The 10,402-nt window shown below is 47.2% G+C and overlaps 1 long non-coding RNA gene across 1 annotated transcript; it reads left to right on the forward strand.

The window, feature by feature from the left end:
* Positions 1-4,412: 4,412 nt before the first annotated feature.
* LOC135448513 (uncharacterized) lies at positions 4,413-9,563 on the forward strand. Its single transcript, XR_010440481.1, has 5 exons — positions 4,413-4,578; positions 4,763-4,933; positions 5,059-5,226; positions 7,056-8,709; positions 8,835-9,563. It is a non-coding gene; the product is annotated as an uncharacterized LOC135448513 (long non-coding RNA).
* The last annotated feature ends 839 nt before the right edge of the window (positions 9,564-10,402 follow it).

Genomic DNA, 10,402 nt, shown 5'->3' on the forward strand with positions numbered 1-10,402 from the left:
GTTTTAGTTTGTGTTTTGGGTCTTGACTGATCTTTGGGGCTCCTTGAGTTGTGAGAACTTCTGTTCTGGCATGGAGATTGATCTGGAGCTGGTCTGGCTCTCTGCCAGAGTTTGAGAGTGCCACAGTCTATCTGGAGACTGATTTAATATTAGAATACACTGAAATGTGTATTTTAATATAAAATCTGAGCAATTTAATTTATCTGAGCAAGGTTAGTCCCTGGCTGCTGGGTGCTGGTGCTGCCCTGCAGGAGTCAGTGGGACCACAGGCGGTGTGGGGAGAGGGGCTCCTGGTCATGGCACGACTTTGGGACCTTGGGCAGTGCCAGTCTGCTCCTCCAAATGCCCCTGCACTGCATGAGCCTCGTGCAGAGCTGGTCCTGCTGCTCTGCACAAGCACAGGCCCCCCAAAAGCTGAGAACCCCCCCTTCAGCTGAGCAAAGAGAACGAAGACCAGCGGCTGCCAAGTTGAGATCTCTGGCTTGTCTTGATTTACTGGTGAGTTTAGAAGGAGCTGTGAGAGTTTTCTTTCAGGGACAAAATATATTTTTCCCTTGACACAAGTCAGGAATCGCCGAAGGGATTTGTCTAAACACATCTGATAAAAGTCTTCCTTGGGTTGTGATCAAGGCAGGTCAAGCTCTGCTTTGGGTTTATCTCGGCTCGTGAATTTGAGCTGTCTGCTTGCCTCTGCATCGGTTTCTGCTTCTGCACAAGTACCTGCTGCTCTCCAGTATTTATTGTTGTTTGTCATGTGGGTTTTGCTGACCCCTTTGCTTTATTGTGTGTGTTCACACCAGCAACACTTCAAAAGCTGAGGATGTTTCTCTTCCCCTCAGTCAAGATGCTCTCCTGACCCACAATCCTGACAGGAGTACCTCACACATCTTAACTGTTGGAAAACAGCTCCTTAAAACTGTAGGGTTCTTATTCTAGAAATCAGAAATCAGAAAAAATTCAAATGACTTGCCTGATGCCAGCAGGAGAAAGCTGCCAGCCAACAGAGGGTCCGGGTGGGATCTCCAAAAATCTTCAGCCAACAAGGAAAGCTGCAACATGAGCCACTGATGGAAGATGCATGGAATGGGTTGGGTTGGAAGGGATCTTAAAGCCCATCTCATTCCACCCCCTGCCATGGGCAGGGACACTTTCCACTATCTCAAATTGCTCCAAGCCCTGTCCAACCTGGCCTTGGACACTTCCAGGGATCCAGGAGGAGCCACAGCTGCTCTGGGCACCCTGTGCCAGGGCCTGCCCACCCTCCCAGCCAGGAATTCCTTCCCAGTATCCCATCCATCCCTGCCCTCTGGCCGTTTGAAGTCATTACCCCTCATTTTATCCCTACACACCCTGAAGGTTTGAGTATTCCCATGTGTCCTCTCCAGCACTGGGCTTTCCCCAGGCTTTGCCTGTGAAACACCACAGCAGAAGGTGAGGTGGGGATCAGAGTCTGCAGGCAGTGAGTTTGGTTATTGATAAGGTCCCTCTGGGTTTGCTGATCTACCTCATAAATCTCGTTTAGTCCCTTGTGAAGCCAGCAGCACCTGCTGTGTGTGTCCTTGCAGAGGAGGTGATTGGGTGTTGCCTGGTTTCTCTCCAGGGGGAAGACTCCACTCAGGTCTCCTGTGCTCCCAGACACGTGGGAGGGCTGGCATGTGCCAACAATTGATTAATTTGTCAGACTTTTACCAGCAGGATGTTTCTCTTTGCTAGCATGTGAAGCTCACCTTCCCTGGATGGGCAGAGTTAGGAAGGAATCTGATCATGATGAAAACACACAAAGCCTCTGCGTCCTCATTCCTTGCACGCACACAGACACACACACACACACACACAAAGGCATTTTGGCCCCAAACTACTCAAAATCACTTGAACTGAGGTGCCTACAGTTGTGTTGGGGGTGGGAATTAGCTTTGACTTTAGGAAAATATGAAATATTTGGAAAAGGCTCTTTCTCCAGATGGTGGTTGGGCCTGGAACAGGCCCCCCAGGGAAGTGGCCATAGCTCAGGACAGAGCTCACGGAGCATTTGGACATTCAAGCACCTGCACAACATTAACTGGGAACATGGAATGGCAAAACCCTGCCAGGCAGAGCAGTTATTCCTCAAGAGTTTTGTCATATTTTCCATGGGGCCACCAAGATGGGAAATTCCAGCAAGAGATGTGACACTGCAGGTGAAATGCACAGCCCGATGTGGCTGCTCCTGCAGGTGTTTGTGGAGATGTCTGGATCATCAGGAAGAGTTGCAAAGTTGGATAAGAAACTACAGGAAAATATAAAAATCTGTACAAAAATCAGATTTTTTTTTTTTTTAGACATCAGTAAATAGACTCCAGGGGAGAACAATGTCACTGTGGAACAACATCTGTTCCAGCTTTGCTGAGAACTCCCTGGTCTCCTTGTTTTACCAAGCATCTGTTCCCAGCCACTTATCCATACTGTGCCTCCAAGAAGGATGTTGCATTCCTTGGGGATGAGATCACTCCAGGACTGGTCCAAGGGAAAGGAAGTTGTGGGTGAAGGATGCAGAAGTTCAGAGATGTTTTCCTCTCAAGTCCTGAAGCACCTCAAGGTGAGGCAGCGCATCCTTCAGAACCTTGTCTTTCCTTGGTAGAGCAGAGAGAGACTTTTTTGGCTTCTCTAAGTTTTTGAGGGGATTTTTTGCTGCACTTTACACAGTGAAGAGCTGGATTGTAGCTGGGAACACAGTAAATAAAAGAATAAAATTAGAAGCTCATGAAGAAAAGAAGGGAAATATAACAAACATGAGTTTGGGCACTTAGAGATACTCACTGGACTGAAGATTTTCAAATTGGCATTGCTGTCAAAAGCAATAACAGTAGCAAAAATTCCTATTGGTAATGATTTTTTAATTCTTGAATTGGAATAATTCAAGGGGCTGCTGGAATGTGCCATAAAATTAGACAAGACAGAAAACTGCAGTGCCACCAAGTACAAAATGGTGCATTGAACAGGTCATTTTAACATGTCTGTGCCAGCTGGGTGCACGAAAAAAAGAAACCAGACCTCTGGACAACACAAAATGGGCAAAACCCTGGTGTAGGACCATAGCCACTGCCAAAACATCCCATCTCTGTGGGATGACAGCACAGGTAAGGCAGTCACCAACTGTCTGCCTCCTTCTCCTGGGCTGCAGGAGAGGGCTGGAGCATTCTGTGGCAGCTTTTCAGGGATGTGCACTTCAGGAACAGGGAGACAGAGCCATTTGCTGGCTCAGCTGGGCCCCAGACAGGGCAGCCCTCTGGAAAAACTGAATGAACATCCAGGGTCTTGCTTTAGGAATATGCTTCTCCTCGCAGCCCATCCATATCACAAAGTGATTTTTCAGCCCATCTGTTTAGTGATTAGGCATTGCTGCTGATACAAAGGGCTCTGCCAAAACCATGAACTGAGTGCCTCGGTGAGGACAGACCTTTTCTGAATTCCACCATGATTTCTTTCTGTCCTAAAGCTCCCTTGATTGAATTACTTGGTGGCTCCAGCCCTGCAGCTCAGGAGGGTGCAGACTGCACTGCAGCATCACCAGATGGGAGTTTCTGAGGTGTGACAGAGCTGGGCAGGCTGTGGGGACACAAAAACCATCCCTCTCCCCGTGTGCTCTGGTGCCTGCCCATTATCCTGCCACAGGTGGTGAGAGAATGATGTCCCTGGGACATCAGCTGTGTCCTGCTGCAGCGGAAGGGACCACAGGGCTCTCTGGTTTTCAGGGAGCAAAGGGAATGAGGAATCCCCTGAGGGAGAGCCAGCAGATTGCCCAGAGACATTCCCTAAACAGGAATGACAATGAGCATGGCCTGTCCCTGTCAGGAAAGGTTTTCCAGGGCTGGGAGGATGCCTGCTTAGGGCAAACAGTTCATAACAAAGTGTCAGTAGCTCACATCCACGGATCCTGGGGATTGCAGCATGAAGAGCACTTCATTCCCTCCATGCTGATCTTTTCCATCTGCTCTTTACTGCCTGCAAGGTATTCCCATGTGGAAAGCAGCTCCAGCCTGCCGTTTCCAAGCCTCTTCCAAAAATTATGTCAAGCACGAGCATTTTATCATTAAGGGCACTAATACTTTGCGCATACACAAAATTTGTCTTCTGATTATCCCCAGCTTGTATTACAATGCATTTTGTAGGCACTTAGCCAAGCATTTTACCTTCAGTCAGATATATGACCTGCTGTTTTGGAGAGGCTGGAGGCTGGTCCAAAGCCTATTAGACCAGGGCAAACCTCTGTGCTGGTTTAGCAGAATTTGGATCAGTCCCTAAAGGCATCACAGATGATCTGAATTATCAGAAGTGATCCCAGGCAGTTACAAGTAGGTAGGGATCAGCTTGCCAAGGTATCTGAAGAAGCTGAATCGGGTTGTTTTCAAATCATCTGATGAGAATTAGCTCAACTTAATCAAATCACAAGGCAGTTGGAAATTCAGTCTAGACTAGATGGAATAGGGTTATAGGCTAGATGGAAAGCTAAATGCATTAAATAAAAACAAGCAAACACAAACAAAAAAGAAGATTCATTTGCTGGAAAATGCAACTAAACAAATTTCTGACCAGAAACAGGTGTGTATCTTTTCCATTTGCCTCAAGTGACATATTTTCAGCTATGCAGAGTTTTTATTTGACATTGAATCTCTTTTCAAAGGAGATCCTTTACACATTCATTCTGTCCTTACTGGCTTTACAATCTCTGTTGAGATGTTGTAAACAGATTGGTACTCAGTTGATAATGAATATTTCCTTGTAGGTTAAAAAGATCAACTTACAAAACTCTGAAGACAGTGAGTGTGAAACAGGCAGAGCTGCTATTTTTAGAAGACCAGAGCTTTCCTGGCATGCAGAGCCTTGACATGGCACAAGTTGAGCCAGTCACTTTGTCAGATGAAACCATTGATGGGTCTCACTCCAGTTACAGCTTGTAAGAACCCTCATCCAGTTAATATTTCCCCTAAAAATTTAGCCCATATGAAGGGCAGGTAATTGCCTAGATGGGTTCATCATATCCAAATCATCCTACCTTGGTAAAATTTCCTTTTAATCCAGGACTGTGATTACTGCCTTGTCTTTCATCCTGCCTGCTCCAGTTTTGCTCTCTGTGTCACCAGATACCTGTTGGAGAAGGGTGGCTTGCCATGCATTCCTGCCCTTTTTATAGGGAATTTGAAAGAACTACAGCAAGGTCATCTCTACCCTGCAGCAATATTTAAAAAGGTATCAGGTTTTACTTCCTCCATCTTCCCACCTTCCTCGACCCTGAGCGCCAGACCCAAATTTCCTGTGTAATTTGTGGCCCATTGATTTATTCTGCACAACTACATCTCTGCTATACCAGTTAAATCAGCTCACCTCTTGCCAAGTTAAACATGAGAGTTTTCCCATGTTTGGTGGTGAACTCTTGGACTCAGCACAGAACCATGTGGCATTTGATGCCTGGTGGATGCTTTGCTCCTTGTCCCACTCTGGTGAAGCCCTACTTGGAGAGGTGCCTCTCTCTTCTTAGTTTTTATTGTTCTGGCCACCATTCAACACTTCCCCACAAATCCTTCTCATCTACATCCTCCCAAGCCTTCCAGCCACCTACAGTGCTTGTGGTATGAAATAAATCCTCAGATGTTTTCCCGGGCAACCGGTGGTTTCTGTACTTCGGCTGCATTCCCTCCCAAGGGAGGCTGAGGTGACCAAGGCAGGGAAGGGACAGGGAGCAGGAGCAATCCTTTGGGTCATGCCACCAAATATCCTGCCTCTGGAAGTGACCAAAGCCTCTACAGGCCTGGGGAAGAGTATGAGGTTTGTACAACCTCTCCTAAGAATCACAGAGTGTTACGGGTTGGAAGGGAACTTAAAGGTCATCCCTCCCTGCCATGGCAGGGACACCCCTCTCTTCACCAGGCTGAACCTATTCAGCTCCCAAGTATTGTAGATCAGGGACTTTCTGAGCCAGGCATGGCTGCCTGTAGTTCCCTTTGGAGGGTTTCTCCTCCAGCACCTCATCTGCAACCTGGTTTGGGACAGGAGTCCCCCTCTTTAGGCTGGCAATGGTGAGAGGTGGAAAAGCTCTCCACCATTGTGCTGCTCATTTACAGACTGGCCAAAATCCGTGCCCTCTCCATCAATCCTCCTTTCCACAGCAAATTCCCGAGTGTCTAATAAAGCTAAATCACATCCATTCTTCACCACCAGGCATGGACACGCATTGGCAGCTCCCCTGCATTTCAGAGGAAGCTGCTATAAATGGACTTCCTTCCTTCCTTCCTTCCTTCCTTCCTTCCTTCCTTCCTTCCTTCCTTCCTTCCTTCCTTCCTTCCTTCCTTCCTTCCTTCCCCACTTCCGCCACTTCCGCCACTTCCGCACTTTCCGCCACTTCCTTGCACTTCCTTCCGCCACTTCCTTCCTTCCTTCCGCCACTTCCTTCCGCCACTTCCTTCCGCCACTTCCTTCCTTCCTTCCGCCTTCCTTCCTTCCGCCACTTCCTTCCTCCCGCCTTCCTTCCTTCCTTCCTTCCTTCCTTCCTTCCTTCCTTCCTTCCTTCCTTCCTTCCTTCCTTCCTTCCTTCCTTCCTTCCTTCCTTCCTTCCTTCCCCCCCTTCCTTCCCCCCCTTCCTTCCCCCCCTTCCTTCCCCCCCTTCCTTCCGCCCTTCCTTCCGCCCTTCCTCCCTTCCTTCCTTCCTTCCGCCACTTCCTTCCGCCACTTCCTTCCGCCACTTCCTTCCGCCCTTCCTTCCGCCCTTCCTTCCACCACTTCCTCCCATCCCTCCCATCCCTTGCAGTAACCAGCCTTGCAGCCATCATATCAGCCCCACCCTTGCAGGCTTTCTGCAGGAAATCCGAGCTCCCTGTGCAAGGCCTGGGGCTCTCCTCTCTCCCCTGCCTTTTGACCATCTGTGTGCATCCAGCAGCAGCAGAAGTGCCACGCACTCACTCGCTCTCCCACCAACTCACCCTCAGCCCCTACCATCTGGAGATGATCTGTTTGTCTATTTAGGCTCCAAGCTCTCCAGGGCAGGAACTGTCTCTAATTGCATGTTTGTACCGTACCTACAGCTGTGTTGGACTGAATACACCCACTGTCATCTTCTCTTGGAAACTCAGTTCCTCCTGGGAGTGTCCAGCACTGAAAAGTAAGACCACTTGGAAATCCAAGTTGCTGGAGGCACATGCCAGAGTTCCTTGGTTGCACTTATATTAGACCACAGAAAAATTCTTCCAGTGGCTGCAATAATCATCCAGCCCAATTTCTACTGCCAAGCTGACAAAAAGGACTTAAAAGCAGTGAAAATGTTGCTTAGCATGGTGGAACTCACATCTGGATGAAGCTCCAAATGTGCCTTAAAAAATATTCTATTTCACCAGGGAAATGCCTGAGGTGCCCAGATTTGCCTGTGCCTTGGTTGGTCACCTCTGGCCAATGCTACCAGGGAGCCAGGTGCAGAGAACAGGAGCCTCCCAGCCAGATTTTGCAGCCTGAATTTATTTCATCTTCACTCCAGCACAGCAGGATGACCTCACCCGTACATACCTGCTGCTCACTGCCTCCCTGCTTTGGAGGATGAAGACCTAAGGTGCTTTTGTTCGTAAAAAGCACAAAATTTAATTGTTTTTCTCCCCTTGCTGTTTAACAGTTTTAATTAAAAACCTTCTGTAACTGAGTTTAGGCCTCTGAGCTCCAGTCTTTTCATAGCACCCCTTGTAACACATTTTTCAAGCTCTGTATTTTCACTGAAACAGGGCAGGTGGTAGAAAACTGAGGTGTTATCACAAAAAAATAGGTTTACAACAAAGAAAAGAAAAAAGCTGAATAAAGTTTCCAGCCTGATCCAAGAGAAAGAATGAATGTATCACCACAGCAAGCCTCCTGCAGATGGTGAAAAGTATCTCAATTCAATAATACAATAAAATTAAAAAGTGCATCTGTAGATTTTCCCATTTGGTTAACTCCGGAACACCATTTCTGCTTGTTTTGGCTGCTTTTTATTCCTGCCTTTGAGTGTAAAGAAACGGTAAGGAAGTTTATGAATGAGGTCCTGCTCACATTCCAGACTCTGCTATGTACACGAGCTCTTTTCTGCCGGGATCCTGGGATGAGATCATTCCAAAACCACCTCGTTTGCCCACTGTGCTCACTCAAAAAAGATTCAAATGGACAGATTTGCACTTTCGGCAATGCAAACACACATACAGTAGTTTTCCTGCATGCCAGCATCCACCAAACTCCTGGAATAAATGAAAGGAAAAAAAAAAAAAAGAAGAAAGGAAAAAAAAACCAGTCCTTTTTCCACTACCAAAGGCTGTTTATAAAATCAGTTTGATCAGCTCAGGAATGAGCTGAGATAATGTTTATCCACACAAACACTGAAGATCATGCAACTATCTTGACATGCCAAGCTAAGATAACTACTGGGCTGAAAAAAAAAAGAGGTTAGAACAACAGGAAATTACTCATTTACTACCAGTTGCTCAGGTATTTTAAAGAGCTCCCAGAACATTTGCTTTTGTGTACCTAAGAGAGAAAAAAAAGCCTCTGATGGTGGGGGAAGCCCAGATGGGTAACATAAAAGTGACTTTCCTTGCTGAAAGAGCAAAGGCAGGAGAAGGGGGTTGTGACAAGAGGATATAAAATACCCTGCAATTCATCAGCAAGGAGAATCAAACTCTGCCGGAGCGATCGGCATTCCTGGGGATTATGGAAAGGATTACGGTGAGTTGTTAGCAGGGCGAGGGAGCCACTGAAAGATGGGCTTTCCTACTGCCCTGAAATAAATGGGACAATTAAGGCTTTGGGAAAGTTAATGAGGTTTTTTCTTTTTCCCCTTGAATTTTCAGAGCAGCTGGCCAGCCCGTGCGGAGGAAAAGCCATTTATTGAAGAGGAAAGAAAAATAGGCAGTGAAAATAAAAATGTTTGCATTCCCTAAAAATATACTTCAAGCCTTCCGAGGGGGAAATCAATTATCCACAAGGGCATCCTGCTGTCGGGGAGAAAAATCTAAGGCATTTTCCAGCTCGGCTGCCCTGGGTTAGCTGATCTCTCTGTCAGATGGGTCTCATCACCGCGGCGTTTGGTGCCTCTGAGTCTTTCATGTGTTTAATCTCACAACCCACCTGTGAGAAGAGGAATTACAGTGAAGGAGCTGAGGAAAGGGCCCAGACTTTTAAAGGGATTTAGCTGCCCAATTACCTGGCTCAGGGTTAGGCTGGAAATCCCCAGGAGAGAAGGATGTTGCACCTGGGTCTGCCAAGCCCCGGGTCAATGCAGTTCTCAGTAGCAATGCCCACTTGGACCTGGGACAAGGGAGAGCTCAGTGCCCCCGTGAATGGGCCCTTGTTTCTCCCTTGATTATTGTTGAGAAAGATTTTGAGCCCGAAAGGAAATAAATAAATAAATAATCAGAGTCTGAGTTCAGAGCATGAAGAGCAATTCTTTCTCCCGAGGCTGAGCAGGGTCTCACAGCATTGCTGCTTGTGTTTATTTTCAGGGAAAGGATTTACAATTAACTTCCAAGTGCCATGAAGGAGTAGAGCTCCTCTCCTGGGTCATGATTTTGCTGCCTCCTCATGCCCCAACACTGCTCACTACTCAGCCACCCCAGACCTCGGTAGAATCCTGCTAAGAAGGTCAGCTTAGAACATATGCAAAAAACCTTTCTCTGTCGGTGAATCTCTCTTTGGCACATGCAAAAAGCCACCACGATCAGTTCTGGCTTCAGCAGAGGAGTTTCAGCTGTGTGACAGCCCAGGGTCACACTGCAGGGCTGGCCCCTGGCAGGGGGTAGGACAGGTGGACATTCTTTGTGAGCCCTCCTTTTGTAGGGTGATTATGGTAAAAGATGCAAGCAGAAAAGGACAGATGACAAATAACAGAGATGACAAATAGCAGAGAGCTGTTGGCATCTTATGTGAACTTGCTTGAGTGTCAAGATGTATATTTGATTTTAATTGTTATAAATTGTCATTCGTTCATCTTGGGGTCTCCACATACTTTTTTCTCTGTCATGTCTTAACTCAGGAAATGCATTTCATCCTTCAGGAGCTCTGAAGCAAAATCACAGCACTCTCTAGATCCTGTTTTATAAGTCAGTTTTCCCTATGAAGGGCTGCCATGGGTGGTGCATTTTGACTTTTTGCCACGGCTTTGCTATCAGCTTCCGGCGAGCCATAAACCCCCTCCAAATTCCCCCAAATCTGCAAATCTGCCTGACACAGAGCAGTCAGTGCCTTGTAAATCCACACTGGCACTGAGGCAGCTCCCTCCCCATGCCCTGTTTCTTATTAAACAGATATCCATCGGGTGCTCACACATGCTGTGTTCCATAGCCAGGTATCCAGGCAACCTACTCAAAACTTGCCCGAGTCAATGGAAAGAGTCTGCTGTCCCTGCACCAGCACTTCAAAA

The sequence above is a fragment of the Zonotrichia leucophrys genome, chromosome 5 (genome assembly GCF_028769735.1).
Source record: "Zonotrichia leucophrys gambelii isolate GWCS_2022_RI chromosome 5, RI_Zleu_2.0, whole genome shotgun sequence".
Classification (NCBI taxonomy): domain Eukaryota; kingdom Metazoa; phylum Chordata; class Aves; order Passeriformes; family Passerellidae; genus Zonotrichia; species Zonotrichia leucophrys.